The sequence below is a fragment of the Henckelia pumila genome, chromosome 3 (genome assembly GCF_033568475.1).
Source record: "Henckelia pumila isolate YLH828 chromosome 3, ASM3356847v2, whole genome shotgun sequence".
Taxonomy (NCBI): domain Eukaryota; kingdom Viridiplantae; phylum Streptophyta; class Magnoliopsida; order Lamiales; family Gesneriaceae; genus Henckelia; species Henckelia pumila.
In genome coordinates this window covers 95,831,424-95,847,911 of record NC_133122.1, presented here as the reverse complement: position 1 = coordinate 95,847,911, position 16,488 = coordinate 95,831,424, and positions in this window count along the sequence as shown.

Genomic DNA, 16,488 nt, shown 5'->3' with positions numbered 1-16,488 from the left:
AGTACTAAGAATGTCACAGCATCCTTAACTTCTTTCTTGTACACGCACGGTTCCTCCGGGTTCTTGATGAAACCAAAATCCTTTATTGTTTCATCAAATTTCTGGTTCCAACTTCTTGATGCTTGTTTGAGACCATAGATTGATCTCTGAAGCTTGCATACCTTATGCTCGCTTCCCATGGATGTGTATCCCTCAGGCTGCGTCATATAGATCTCTTCCTTAATGTTTTCATTAAGAAATGCAGTCTTCACATCCATTTGCCATATCTCATAGTCATACCAAGCAGCTATGGCAATAAGGATTCTTATGGACTTGAACATTGCAACTGGTGAAAAGGTTTCATCATAGTAAACTCCTTGTCTTTGAGTATAACCTTTCGCCACCAATCGTGCCTTGTAGGTCAATACCTTACCATCAGGCCCAAGCTTTCTCTTGTAGATCCATTTACACCCTATTGGAACAATTCCATCGGGAGGATCTACTAAAGACCAAACTTGGTTTGTATGCATCGAATCTATTTCCGACTGCATAGCTTCAAGCCATAAATTTGAATCCCCATCAGAAATTGCTTCCTTGAAGTTTCTTGGATCACATCCAACGTCGGGTTCATCTTGATCCCCTTCAAGAAGAAGACCATATCGAATAGGAGGTCTAGAAGTCCTCTCGGATCTTCTAGGTATAGGCGTGTCCTCTGAAGATTCTTGAGGTATGGGATCATTATTTTGTATTTCGGGTTCTTCTCGAATTTCTTCGAGTTCCATCATCTCGCCTTTCTTATCCAATAAGAACTCCTTCTCCAAGAAGGTGGCATTCCTTGAAACAAACACTTTTGTTTCAGTAGGATGATAGAAATAATATCCGATTGAATTCTTCGGATACCCTACAAAATAACATAAGGTGGATCGACTATCCAACTTATCTCCCACTGTCTGCTTCACGTAAGCTGGACATCCCCAAATCCTCAAGTACGAATACTTAGGAGTTTTGCCATTCCATAACTCGTATGGTGTTTTATCCACAGCTTTGGTGTGGACGTTGTTCAACAACAACACCGCCGTTTCAAGCGCGTAGCCCCAAAACGAAGGTGAAAGCTCAGTGAAGCTCATCATGGATCGAACCATGTCCAACAAAGTTCGATTACGATGCTCCGATACACCATTCAGCTGAGGTGTCATAGGAGGAGTCCACTGAGAGAGAATCTCATTCTCTTTTAGATAGCTCAAAAACTCGGTACTTAAGTATTCTCCACCTCGATCCGATCGAAGTGCTTTAATACTTTTACCTAGCTTGTTTTCTACTTCAGCCTTGAATTCTTTGAACTTTTCAAATGCTTCAGACTTATATTTCATTAAATATAAATACCCATACATTGAATAATCATCAGTAAAGGTAATGAAGTAGGTGTGACCAAATTTTGTACCAATACTAAATGGTCTGCAAACATCCGTATGGATCAAATCCAATAGATTTTGACTACGCTCAGGTTTTCCTTTGAAAGGAGATTTAGTCATTTTTCCTTTCAGGCAGGACTCACAAGTAGGTAGAGAGTTAATATCAGACATATCAAACATGCCCTCTCCCACTAGCTTGTTCATCCTCCTTGATGAAATATGACCTAGCCTAGCATGCCAAAGGTTTGCCGGGTTTTGACTATCGATTTTCCTTTTGTTCGTTGTTACCGGTTTATCAACATAATTTATTGGAACGTCTTTTAATTTTAAGTTATATAGATCGTTTTCAAGTTGTCCATTTCCAATCAAACATTCATTCTTGTAAATATTGCAAATCTCATTCACAAAATTGCAAGAAAAACCATCTCTATCAAGCATAGAAACAGAAATAATGTTTTTAATCAAGTCTGGAACAAATAAAACATCTCTCCAAAGTAACTTAAAATCGTTCTGCAAAATTAAATAAACGTCTCCCACAGCTTTGGCTTCAACTCTAGAACTATTTCCGAGCCTCAGCTGGGTCTCACCCATTCTAAGCTTGCGACTTCTTTTCATCACCTGCAAATCATTGCAAATGTGAGATCCACATCCGGTATCCAATACCCAAGAAGTAGTATTAAGTGAAACATTTATTTCAATATAAAACATACCCTTCGCAGTTCGCAACTGCTCTAGATACTCCTTGCAGTTACATTTCCAATGACCGGGTTTCTTGCAGTGATGGCAAACATCCTTGGACTTTTCCATGTTTGAAGCCTTTGTCTTGTTCTTCTTCTCGGGTCCGGTTTTCTTGGATGGGGCAGAACGTTTCTTACCCTTTGTACTTGGCCCCTTCTTAGCAGAAGAAGAGGAGCCCACCAAGAGAACCGGTTTATCCTTCTTTAAAGTGGCTTCATAAGTTACAAGCATATTGACCATCTCTTCAAGGGAGGCCTCTATATTGTTCATATTGAAATTCACCACAAAACCGTCAAACGATGAAGGAAGAGAGAGAAGTAATAAGTCCACATTGAGTTCATGCTCCAATACCAAATCAAGCGTTACCAACTTCTGAATTAGCCAAATCACGCGTACCCCATGATCACGGACCGAAGTCCCTTCACGCATGCGACACGTCATTAACTCTTTTACAGTAGCGAACCTTTCAGCTCTCGATTGAGTCCCAAAAAGTTCCTTGAGTTGTACGTGAATGTCAGCAGCATTCACGGTATCCTCAAATCGCCTCTGGAGTTCATCAGACATCGAAGCTTGCATATAGCATTTGGCCTTGATATCATGGTCCCACCATTTATCAAGTTTGGCCAACTCTTCCGGACTTATATCAGCTGGTGCTTCCTTCGGAGAAGATTTTTCTAACGCGTAGAACATCTTCTCCGAGGTCAAGACAATCTTCAACTTACGGAACCATTCCGTATAGTTTGCGCCAGTCAGTTTATTTTGTTCAAGAATAGAGAATAGTGGATTGAGCAAATTCATCTTAATGAAATACTGAAAAGAAACAGACAATAATCAGTGATTGTTTAATTAATTTACTAAGACATAAAATAGGCAAAATTTATTTTATGAATCTCACTCCCACTATTTTAACGATTTCACTACCCTCTAGTGAAAACGGGAAACTGTTTTCCTTAGTGGGAACATGGAGTCCAATTGACAAACTATGGTCCCGAATAATATCAGCCAACCATAATTTTCAAAAGGTAGAGACCAATTGCTTCCAAAGCAACCTCCACGTTTTTACCTCATGTCCAATAAGGGCCCAATAATATGACGCCTTTTATTGTGACATGTCAAGATGACCCATCGATATTAAGTTGTGATGGACGGTCGCCATGTGGATCCCCAATAATATGAGCAAATCCCATGGGAGTTCCATCCAACTTACAACATGTGTCGATCCAATGTACAGCTTTCCGACGAACGGGCTCCCCCAATAATATGAGCCGGACCGTATCCGCGGGTAGCATCTCATACATTGATCGTTGATGGAAGGTAGGAACATTTAAACAATATTTAAATTTCCTTTATTTATCTTGATATCAATTTTAAATCATATTTAAAATGAGGGATTTTAATTTTGAAAATTTGTCTCATCATTTAAAATTTGTATGCTTGCGGGATTAATACAATTTAGTCTAAACATGCATACAACAATAATATCATATATTATTTAGGATGATCGATTCCATTTCTAATCGACCCGTGGTTGCCAATCACGAGTCTAAGTCCAATCCTAGGTAATATGCAAATATGCAATGCAATCCTATTACATTGTGCTTCCAATTTACATTTCTCCAGTCTTTATTGTCTGCTGGGCCCACCTTCGTCTTCAAATCTTCATCTCCCACTAAGTATAATGTATTTACAATAAATAACTATGACAAGTAGGGGATACATTTTAAGGGGTGGGAACGGGCCATAAACCAGGCCCACTTTTATTACTTATGGCAATTCATATTGGGCCATAAACCAGGCCCATTAATAAATCCAACAACAATAAAAACAAATGTAAATTCCCTAACATACACCTACAAAATTGGTCATGGTAATCGATCATCCTTGTCCAATAATATTTAATTCAAAATTAATTTATTGGATAACATGCAATGACAATTAAATTAAAAAGGATAAAATCATATTCCATATATAAAATCTTATTTTACATACAAAATCATATTTTACCTTTTTATCAAATAAAATCATATTTTACATATAAAATCCAATTTTATACATAAAATCATATTTTACACAATATTTCCATAAGATCATATCTTATCATCAATTGTACCATAAATAATTAATATCATAAAATCTGATTTAATGGATAAAATCTATAAATTTTCCAAAAATTCAAATTTATCCAAAAATCAATTTTAAAATTTTCGGACTCGAACAATTCGATCCGACGCCTCGTGGACCAATCAAAAACAATTTTCGATCGGACCAAAAATAGAATTTTAACATATTAAAATTTTAATTAAAAATAAAAATTAATTTTCCCTGGCCGCCCAGGACGATCCCGGGCAGCCCGCGCCCCAAAAGGGGCTCGGGCCGGGCAGCGACGATCGCTGCCCAGGGGCAGCGACGTTCGCTGCCCCAGGTTTGCCCATTAATTTTAAAATTTTAAAATCTTTTGTTTCAAAAACCCAAGGCTTAAAATTTTTTTTTGTACAATCGATTAATTTAATCGCTTGATCTGAGCAACCTGTCTCTGATACCACTGTTGGAAAACGGTGTTCAGATCAATCAGAATTGATACCCGGTGCAGCGAAAGTTTTAAAATTTTATATGGAACGATTCCATATCATGGGTATCAAAACTTTACGATTAAATTGTGCGTGTAAAAATTAAATAACAATTAAATTTTTACCTTGAATCTCGAAACGAGATTATGGACACCAACAGATAACTCTTCTCTTGTTGTATATCCCAGGAACTGATGAATGAACAATTCTTCAATCAGGTCCACGAACAGAAGTTTAATCCCTCTGATAGACTGCAATAGAAAGTCTATCAGAAGTTTCTGCGAAGAGATAGAACAGATATGATCTGCTAATTCAGACTGCAAATTCGAAATTCGCAGACTGAAAATTCTCTAAGACAGAGAGAGGGGGGGCGGCCGAAATTCCTAGACTGGAGGCTAGGGTTTTTCGAATATTTGAGTGTAAGTTGTGTGTAATTTTTGTACTGCAATAACTTATTTATAATGTGGGCTCCTAATAGCTTAGGGCTCATTAGTCATAAGTTCAAGCCTGACAAGCAAAGCCCGCATGTTCAGAAATTAATATAAAATTCATCGTGACTCAGATTGATAAACCAATTTCACCAATGTGCACAGAAACCATTTCTGCATCTTTTAGAGTCAAGATAAATTTTCTGAATCCGAATTCAGTGGTTTCCAAAAATGTCCATCACTATGTCATTTTAGGAAATCTTACTCGCTCTACTTTTAAATAAGAAGTCCCACTTCTTTATTCACTAAATTTAACTCTTTAAATTTAATTATCTCAACGGGGATTAAAAATCCATTACTTGTGTGACCCTCAATGGTTCAGGGATACAGCTAGCCATGGGCTCACAACTCCTTGTGACTCGGAACAATAATTTCCAACTTGCCCATCGAATCATGGTAAGAGCGCCTAGCAACATCGCCCCATGATTCCCTAGGTATCACTGATAGTGCTTGAAAGAACCAATAGATTTTGGTTAGCGTACAGTACGGTCCCTTCATCCATATATCCCGATCGAATCAACAACTATTGGTAAATCTGTAAGAGTGGGTGCCCAGTGAGCCAACTGTGTGGCTATGGGCTTTGTTGACTCTTTGTATAAACAATCTTTTGTTTAATATTATTTACACTTTTATGGCAATGACTTTATATTACTTCATATTGTTATATTGTGATATACTATTGTTGTTTTGATAAAGACCTTGAATATACTATAGTGTATGTAAGATGTGGTAGAACATGGAGATGTCTATCATGAAATACATCTTATAGTCACTGTATATTCTAAAACCGTTCCTAGTCGATTGAGCCGTCCGATAATAAGGATAAGGATCGCTCGAGTTTGAGACTAGCATTTGCGATGCGGAGTACCACGTTTCATTGGTAGGGAACATGGAGATGTTCGAAGCATGCAAATGGATATTCATAGGATGAATAGTCGAACTACCCTATCCGGACTTTCCAAGTGGTTATCACTTATCGAGTGGATAAAGTCCGCGGTTTTGGTTGTACACCATTAGTCCTTACGACTTGAAACATCATGGAGACTCTATATGCTAGTACTGTGCTTTGACTCGTTTACCGACTCTGAGGGGTCATCAGGTGTCGAGATTGGGTACAGTTACGACACATATAGGAGTCAATGCATTGTTGTCAAGGATTCACCACATACTTGCGAGTGTGGATATCCTATGCGATCTGAGGAGATATTAGTGTGACAAATCTCTGGCCAGAGTACTTGATGTGATTTAAGAAATGGTTTCTTAGTAGCACATGCGATGTCACTAATTTGATCTTCAAGATGTATTGCATAGTTATCGAATCTTGAGCGACTCTCGATATACCAATGGTTGTTGATTCGATCGGGATATATGGATGAAGGGACCGTACTGTACGTTAACCAAAATCTACTGGTTCTTGTAGGCACTATCAGTGATACCTAGGGAATCATGGGGCGATGTTGCTAGGCGCTTTACCATGATTCGTTGGGCAAGTCGGAAAGTGTTGTTCCGAGTCACAAGGAGTTGTGAGCCCACGGCTAGCTGTATCCCTGAACCATTGAGGGTCACACAGTGTAATGGAGTTTTAATCCCCGTTGAGATAGTTAAATTTAAAGAGTTAAATTTAATGAACTAAGGAGTTGGACTTCTTAAATAAGAGTAAGGGAGTAGGATTTCCTAAAATGACATAGGGATGGACATTTTTGGAAACCACTGAATTCGGATTCAGGAAAATTTATTTTGACTTTAAAACGTGCAGAAATGGTTTCTGTGCACATTGGTGAAATCGTTTCATCAATCGGAGTCACGATGAATTTTATATTAATTTCTGAACGAGCGGGCTTTGCTTGTCGGGCCCCAGCTTATGATTAATGGGCCCTAAGGTGTTAGTGGCCTGCATTATAAATAAGTTATTTCAGTACAGAAATTAAAACAACAGGTCATTATTTTTGAGAGCTGAATTTCGAACCCTAGCCTCTTAAAAAAAACCAATCGGCCGCCCCCTTCCTACTCTGCCCGAGAAATTCCGGTCTGTGATTTTGAATCGCAGTAAGGAATAACGAATCAAATTCGTGTATTCTCTTCGCAGAAAACTTCTGATAGATTTTCTAGTGCAATCTATCAGAGGGATTAAACCTCTGTTCGTGGACCTGATTGAAGGCGTTCATCGGTTCCAGGGAGAGACAACAAGAGCAGAATTGTTCTGTTGGTGTCCATTAATCTCGTTGCGAGATTTGAGGTAAAATTTATTTAATTGTTATTTAAATTTTACACACACAATAATTCAATCGTTGTATGGTTGATACCCACACCATGGAATCGTTCCATGAGAAAATTTTAAACTTCCGCTGCACCGGGTATCAATCGTAATTGGTCTGGGAACTCGCCAGTTTTCCAACAGTGGTATCAGAGCCAGGTTGCTCAGATCAATCGATTGAATTAATCAATTGTACAAAATTTTTGAGTCTCGGTTTTTGAAACAAAATAAATATTTTAAATAAAAAAATTTTTTTTTTCGGGGGCGAAACCCGGGCAGCGATTGGATCGCTGCCCGGAGGGGGCAGCGACCAGGGGCGGCGCACGGCGCCGCCCAAAGGGGGCGCACGGCGCCGCCCAGGGCGGCGATCGTCGCCGCCCAGGGCGGCGATCGTCGCCGCCCAGGGCGGCGATCGTCGCCGCCCAGGGCGGCGCACGGCGCTGCCCAGGGCAGCGCTGTGCGCTGCCCAGCGCAGCGCTGGGCGCTGCGCAGGGCAGCGCTCGGCGCTGCCCAGGGCGGCGCACAGCGCCGCCCAGGGGCGGCGCTCGGCGCCGCCCAGGGCGACGCACGGCGCCGCCCAGCGGCGGCGCCAGGCGCCGCCAGGGCAGCAAACGTTGCTGCCCTAAGGGGGCAGCCGGGCTGCCCCGGCCCGCGCCCCGGGTGCGGGCCAACCCGGGAATGTCCCGGGTGGCCCGCGGGAAAAATTAATTTTTTAATATTTTTATTAATTTTAATATTTAAAATTTTATTTTTGGTCCGGTCAAAAATTGTTTTTGATTGGTTCACGAGATTTCGGATCGAATTGTTCGAGTCCGTAAATTTTAAAATTGATTTTGGATAAATTTGAATTTTTGGAAAATTTTAATATTTTATATCCGTAAATTGAATTTTGAAATCAATTATTTTGGTACAATTGATGATAAGATATGATCTTATGATATATTAGATAAAATATGATTTTATTTGTAAAATTGGATTTTATAGATAAAATATGATTTTATTTGATATGGAGATAAAATATGATTTTATATGTGAAATGTGATTTTATATAAAATATGATTTTATCTTGTTTAAATTTGAATTGCCACAGCATGTTATCCAATAAATTAATTTTGAATTAAATGTTATTGGATAAGGATGATCGATTGCCATGACCAATTTTGTAGGTGTATGTTAGGAATTTACATTTTGTCTTTATTGTTGTTGGTTTTATTAATGGGCCTGGTTTATGGCCCGATATGAATGTCATATGTAATAAAAGTGGGCTTGGTTTATAGCCCGTTCCCAACCCCTAAAAATGTATCCCCTACTTGTCATTGTTATTTAATTGTAAATACATTAGATTTAGTGGGAGATCAAGATTTGAAGATGGTGGGCCCAGCAGACAATGAAGACTGAAGAAATGTAAATTGGAAGCATATGTAATAGGATTGCATTTGCATACTGCATATTACCTAGGATTGGACTAAGACCCGTGATTGGCAACCACGGGTCAATTAGAAATGGAATCGATCATCCTATATAATATGTGATATTATGATTGTATGCATGTTTAGACATAAATTGCGTGAATCCGGCAATGCATGCAATAAATTAAATATGATGAGACAAATGTTTTTATAAATAAAATCCCTCATTTTAAATATGATTTAAAATTTATATCAAGATAAATAAAGGAAATTTAAATATTGTTTAAATGTTCCTACCTTCCATCAACGGTCAATGTATGTGATGCTACCCGCGGATACGGTCCGGCTCATATTATTGGGGGGGCCCGTCCGTCGGAAAGCTGTACATTGGATCGACAAATGTTGTAAGTTGGGTGGAACTCCCATGGGATCGGCTCATATTATTGGGGGATCCACATGGCGACCGTCTATCACAACTTAATATTGATGGGTCATCTTGACATGTCACTTTAAACGGCGTCATATTATTGGGCCCTTATTGGACATGAGGTAAACACATGGGGGTTGCTTTGGAAGCAATTGGGCTCTACCTTTTGAGAATTATGGTTGGCTGATATTATTCGGGACCATAAGTTTGTCAATTGGACTCCATGTTCTCACTAAGGAAAAAGTTTCCCGTTTTCACTAGAGGGTGGTGAAATCGTTAAAATAGTGGGAGTGAGATTCATAAAATTAAATTCGCCTATTTTATGTCTTAGTAAATTGTTAAACAATCATTGATATATGTCTGTTTTTCCTTTTCAGTATTTCATACAATGAATTCGCGAAATCCTTTATTCTCGATCCTCGAACAAAACAAGCTGACTGGCGCCAACTATACGGAATGGTTCCGGAAGTTGAAGATTGTCTTAACTTCGGAGAAAATGCTCTACGTGTTAGAGAAAGCACCTCCGAAGGAAGCACCAGCTGACATAAGTCCGGAGGAATTGGCCAAACTTGATGCATGGTGTGACCATGACATCAAGACCAAATGCTATATGCAAGCCTCGATGTCTGATGAACTCCAGAGGCGATTTGAGGACACGGTGAATGCTGCTGACATTCACACGCAACTCAAGGAACTTTTTGGGGCTCAGTCGAGGGCTGAAAGGTTCTCTACTGTTAAGGAGTTGATGACGTGCCGCATGCGTGAAGGGACTTCGGTCCGTGATCATGGGGTACGAGTGATTTGGCTCATACAGAAGTTAGCGACCCTTGATTTGGTGTTGGAGCATGAACTCAATGTGGACTTGCTGCTTCTATCTCTTCCTTCTTCATTTGATGGATTCGTGATAAATTTTAATATGAACAAGATAGAGGCCACCCTTGAAGAGATGGTCAATATGCTCGTTACATATGAATCCACACTTAAGAAGGATAAGCCAGCTTTCTTGGTGGGCTCCTCATCTTCTGCTAAGAAGGGGTCAAGTATGAAGGGCAAGAAACGTTCTGCCCCACCCAAGAAAGTGGAACCCGAGAAGAAGCAAAAGACAAAGGCTTCAAACGATGGAAAATCCAAGGATGTTTGCCATTACTGCAAGAAGCCGGGTCATTGGAAGCGCAACTGCAAGGAGTATCTTGGGCAGTTGGGAACTGCAAAGGGTATGTTCTATATCGAAATAAACATGTCACTTAATACAACTTCTTGGGTATTGGATACCGGATGTGGATCTCACATTTGCAATGATTTGCAGGTGATGACAAGAAGTCGCAGGCTTAGAATGGGTGAGACCCAGCTGAGGCTCGGGAATGGTTCCAGAGTTGAAGCTACGGCCATTGGAGATGTTTGTTTGATTTTGCAGAATGGTTTTAAATTATTGTTGAGAGATGTTTTATTTGTGCCAGATTTAATTAAAAACATTATTTCTATTTCTATGCTTGATAGAGATGGTTATTCTTGTAATTTTGTGAATGGGATTTGCAATATTTACAAGAATGAATGTTTAATTGGAAATGGACAACTTGAAAACGATCTATACAATTTAAAACTAAAAGACGTTCCAGTAAATTGTATTGACAAACCGGCGACAACAAACAAAAGGAAAATCGATAGTCAAAACCCGGCAAACCTTTGGCACGCTAGACTAGGTCATATTTCCTCAAGGAGGATGAACAAGCTAGTGGGAGAGGGCATGTTTGATATGTCTGATATTAACTCTACCTACTTGTGAATCCTGCCTAAAAGGGAAAATGACTAAATCTCCTTTTAAGGGGAAGCCTGAACGTAGTCAAAATCTGTTGGATTTGATCCATACAGATGTTTGTGGACCATTTAGAGTTGGGACTCAATATGGCCACACCTACTTCATTACCTTTACTGACGATTATTCAAGGTATGGGTATTTATATTTAATGAAATATAAGTCTGAAGCATTTGAAAAGTTCAAAGAATTCAAGGCTGAAGTAGAAAACAAGCTAGGTAAAAGTATTAAAGCACTTCGATCGGATCGAGGTGGAGAATACTTGAGTACCGAGTTTTTGGACTATCTGAAAGAGAATGGGATTCTCTCTCAGTGGACTCCTCCTATGACACCACAGCTTAATGGTGTATCGGAGCGTCGTAATCGAACTTTGTTGGACATGGTTCGATCTATGATGAGCTTCACTGAGCTTCCACCTTCGTTTTGGGGCTATGCGCTTGAAACGGCGGTATTGTTGTTGAACAACGTCCACACTAAAGCAGTGGACAAAACACCATACGAGTTATGGAATGGCAAAGCTCCTAAGTATTCATACTTGAGGATTTGGGGATGTCCGGCTTACGTGAAGCGGACAGTGGGAGATAAGTTAGATAGTCGATCCAGCTTGTGTTATTTTGTGGGGTATCCGAAGAATTCAATCGGATATTATTTCTATTATCCTGCTGAAACAAAGGTGTTTGTTTCACGGAATGCCACCTTCTTGGAGAAGGAGTTCTTATTGGATAAGAAAGGCGTGATGATGGAACTCGAAGAAGTTCGAGAAGAACCCGAAATACAAAATAACGATCCCACACCTCAGGAACCATTGCTGGACACGCCTGCACCTAGAAGATCCGAGAGGACTTCTAGACCTCCAGTTCGATATGGTCTTCTTCTTGAAGAGGTCAAGATGAACCCGACATTGGATGTGATCCAAGAAGCTTCAAGGAAGCAATTTCTGATGCGGATTCGAATTTATGGCTTGAAGCTATGCAGTCAGAATTGGATTCGATGCATACTAACCAAGTCTGGACTTTAGTGGATCCTCCCGATGGAATTGTTCCAATAGGGTGTAAATGGATCTACAAAAGAAAGCTTGGGCCTGATGGTAAGGTATTGACCTACAAGGCGCGATTGGTGGCTAAAGGTTATACTCAAAGGCAAGGAGTTGACTATGACGAAACTTTTTCACCAGTTGCAATGTTCAAGTCCATAAGAATCCTTATTGCCATAGCTGCATGGTATGACTATGAGATATGGCAAATGGATGTGAAGACTGCTTTTCTTAATGGAGACATTAAGGAAGAAATCTATATGAAGCAGCCTGAGGGGTACACATCCATGGGAGGCGAGCATAAGGTATGCAAGCTTCAGAGATCAATTTATGGTCTAAAACAAGCATCAAGAAGTTGGAACCAGAAATTTGATGAAACAATAAAAGATTTTGGTTTCATCAAGAACCCGGAGGAACCTTGCGTATACAAGAAAGTAGTTAAGGATGCGGTGACATTCTTAGTACTTTATGTTGATGACATCCTACTCATTGGGAATGATGTAGGGATGTTGCAGTCAACAAAGATATGGTTATCAGGTAGATTTTCGATGAAGGATTTGGGTGAGGCATCCTACATTCTTGGGATACAGATCTATAGGGATAGATCTAAGAGAATGATAGGACTCACTCAATCAACCTACATCGATACCATATTGAAACGGTTTTCAATGGATGGGTCCAAGAGAGGACATCTACCCATGTGTCATGGAGTTTCTCTATCCAAGTCTATGTGTCCCAAGACTGATGCAGAGATAGAGAATATGACACATGTACCATATGCGTCAGCTATAGGTAGTATCATGTATGGGATGATATCTACCAGACCGGATGTAGCATTTGCTCTGAGTGTCACGAGCAGATATCAGTCTAATCCTGGTCAGATGCATTGGAAAGCCGTGAAGGACATTCTTAAGTACTTGCGAAGGACTAAGAATATGTTCATGGTTTATGGAGGACGAGAACTCAAACTGGAAGGCTATACCGACTCTAGCTTCCAAAGTGATGTGGATGACTCGAAGTCAACCTCTGGATTTGTGTTCATGCTCAATGGCGGTGCTGTCTCTTGGAAGAGTTCCAAGCAGGACACCACAGCGGATTCCACCACTGAGGCTGAATACATTGCAGCATCAGCTGCTGCTAAAGAGGCCGTTTGGATGAGGAATTTCGTCCAAGAGTTGGGCGTCATTCCTGAATTTGTTGGTCCAGTCCCGGTGTACTGCGACAACACGGGTGCCGTTGCTCAAGCAAAGGAACCAAGGTCTCATCAAAGATCCAAACACGTACTGAGGAAATACCACATAATCCGGGAGATTGTGGAAAGAGGAGACATCAGTGTCGAACGAGTGGCCTCTGCAGACAATATCGCTGATCCACTTACTAAGCCTTTGCCAGGACCATTGTTTGACAAACATCGCGAAGCAATGGGTCTACGTAGTATGACTAGTTGGCTATAGGGCAAGTGGGAGATTGTAAGAGTGGGTGCCCAGTGAGCCAACTGTGTGGCTATGGGCTTTGTTGACTCTTTGTATAAACAATCTTTTGTTTAATATTATTTACACTTTTATGGCAATGACTTTATATTACTTCATATTGTTATATTGTGATATACTATTGTTGTTTTGATAAAGACCTTGAATATACTATAGTGTATGTAAGATGTGGTAGAACATGGAGATGTCTATCATGAAATACATCTTATAGTCACTGTATATTCTAAAACCGTTCCTAGTCGATTGAGCCGTCCGATAATAAGGATAAGGATCGCTCGAGTTTGAGACTAGCATTTGCGATGCGGAGTACCACGTTTCATTGGTAGGGAACATGGAGATGTTCGAAGCATGCAAATGGATATTCATAGGATGAATAGTCGAACTACCCTATCCGGACTTTCCAAGTGGTTATCACTTATCGAGTGGATAAAGTCCGCGGTTTTGGTTGTACACCATTAGTCCTTACGACTTGAAACATCATGGAGACTCTATATGCTAGTACTGTGCTTTGACTCGTTTACCGACTCTGAGGGGGTCATCAGGTGTCGAGATTGGGTACATTTACGACACATATAGGAGTCAATGCATTGTTGTCAAGGATTCACCACATACTTGCGAGTGTGGATATCCTATGCGATCTGAGGAGATATTAGTGTGACAAATCTCTGGCCAGAGTACTTGATGTGATTTAAGAAATGGTTTCTTAGTAGCACATGCGATGTCACTAATTTGATCTTCAAGATGTATTGCATAGTTATCGAATCTTGAGCGACTCTCGATATACCAATGGTTGTTGATTCGATCGGGATATATGGATGAAGGGACCGTACTGTACGTTAACCAAAATCTACTGGTTCTTGTAGGCACTATCAGTGATACCTAGGGAATCATGGGGCGATGTTGCTAGGCGCTTTACCATGATTCGTTGGGCAAGTCGGAAAGTGTTGTTCCGAGTCACAAGGAGTTGTGAGCCCACGGCTAGCTGTATCCCTGAACCATTGAGGGTCACACAGTGTAATGGAGTTTTAATCCCCGTTGAGATAGTTAAATTTAAAGAGTTAAATTTAATGAACTAAGGAGTTGGACTTCTTAAATAAGAGTAAGGGAGTAGGATTTCCTAAAATGACATAGGGATGGACATTTTTGGAAACCACTGAATTCGGATTCAGGAAAATTTATTTTGACTTTAAAACGTGCAGAAATGGTTTCTGTGCACATTGGTGAAATCGTTTCATCAATCGGAGTCACGATGAATTTTATATTAATTTCTGAACGAGCGGGCTTTGCTTGTCGGGCCCCAGCTTATGATTAATGGGCCCTAAGGTGTTAGTGGCCTGCATTATAAATAAGTTATTTCAGTACAGAAATTAAAACAACAGGTCATTATTTTTGAGAGCTGAATTTCGAACCCTAGCCTCTTAAAAAAAACCAATCGGCCGCCCCCTTCCTACTCTGCCCGAGAAATTCCGGTCTGTGATTTTGAATCGCAGTAAGGAATAACGAATCAAATTCGTGTATTCTCTTCGCAGAAAACTTCTGATAGATTTTCTAGTGCAATCTATCAGAGGGATTAAACCTCTGTTCGTGGACCTGATTGAAGGCGTTCATCGGTTCCAGGGAGAGACAACAAGAGCAGAATTGTTCTGTTGGTGTCCATTAATCTCGTTGCGAGATTTGAGGTAAAATTTATTTAATTGTTATTTAAATTTTACACACACAATAATTCAATCGTTGTATGGTTGATACCCACACCATGGAATCGTTCCATGAGAAAATTTTAAACTTCCGCTGCACCGGGTATCAATCGTAATTGGTCTGGGAACTCGCCAGTTTTCCAACAAAATCGAGAGTCGTTCGAGATTCGATAACTATGCAATGCATCTTGAAGATCAAATAGTGACATCGCATGTGCTACTAAGAAACCATTTCTTAAAACACATCATGTACTCTGGCCAGAGATTCGTCACACTAATATCTCCTAAGATTGCATAGGATATCCACACTAGCAAGTATGTGGTGAATCCTTGACAACAAAGCATCGACTCCTATATGTGTCATAACTGTACCCAATCCCGACACCTGATGACCCCAATAGAGTCGATAAACGAGTCAAAGTACAGTACTAGCATATAGAGTCTCAATGATGTTTCAAGTAGTAAGGACTAATGGTGTACAACCAAAACCGCGGACTTTATCCACTCGATAAGTGATAACCACTTGGAAAGTTCGGATAGGGTAGTTCGATCATTCATCGTATGTATATCCATTTGCATGCTTTGAACATCTCTATGTTCCATACCAATGAAACGTGGTACTCGGCATCGCAAATGCTAGTCTCAATCTTGAGCGGTCCTTATCCTTATTAATGGACGGCTCAATCGACTAGGAACTGTTTAGAATAAGATGTGTTTCATGATAGCCATCCCCATGTGCCACCACATCTTACATACACTATAGTATATTCAAGGTCTTCATCTAAACATCTTATAGTATGTCACAACATAATAATATGATAAAAGATAAAGTAAATGCCATTATAAAAGTATAAATTATATTAAACAAAAGATTGTTTATACATAGAGTCATAAAAGCCCTTAGCCACAAGTTGACTCACCGGGCACCCACTCTTTCAGAGAGAAGTGTCGTTTCCATTTTTTTTTTCCTTGTATTCATTTTAATTTTTATTTATATTTTTTTTAAAATTTTTTTTATCTACAACCCTTTTTAAAAAGTGTTGTAGTACATATAAAAAATAACGCTCAAAGACAACGCTTTTTTAAAGCATTGTCTTAGATCTAAAAAAAACGCTGAAAGACAACGCTTTGTTTAAAAAGAATTGTCTTTTATGAATTCAAAAAAAATAACGACAACGCTTTAC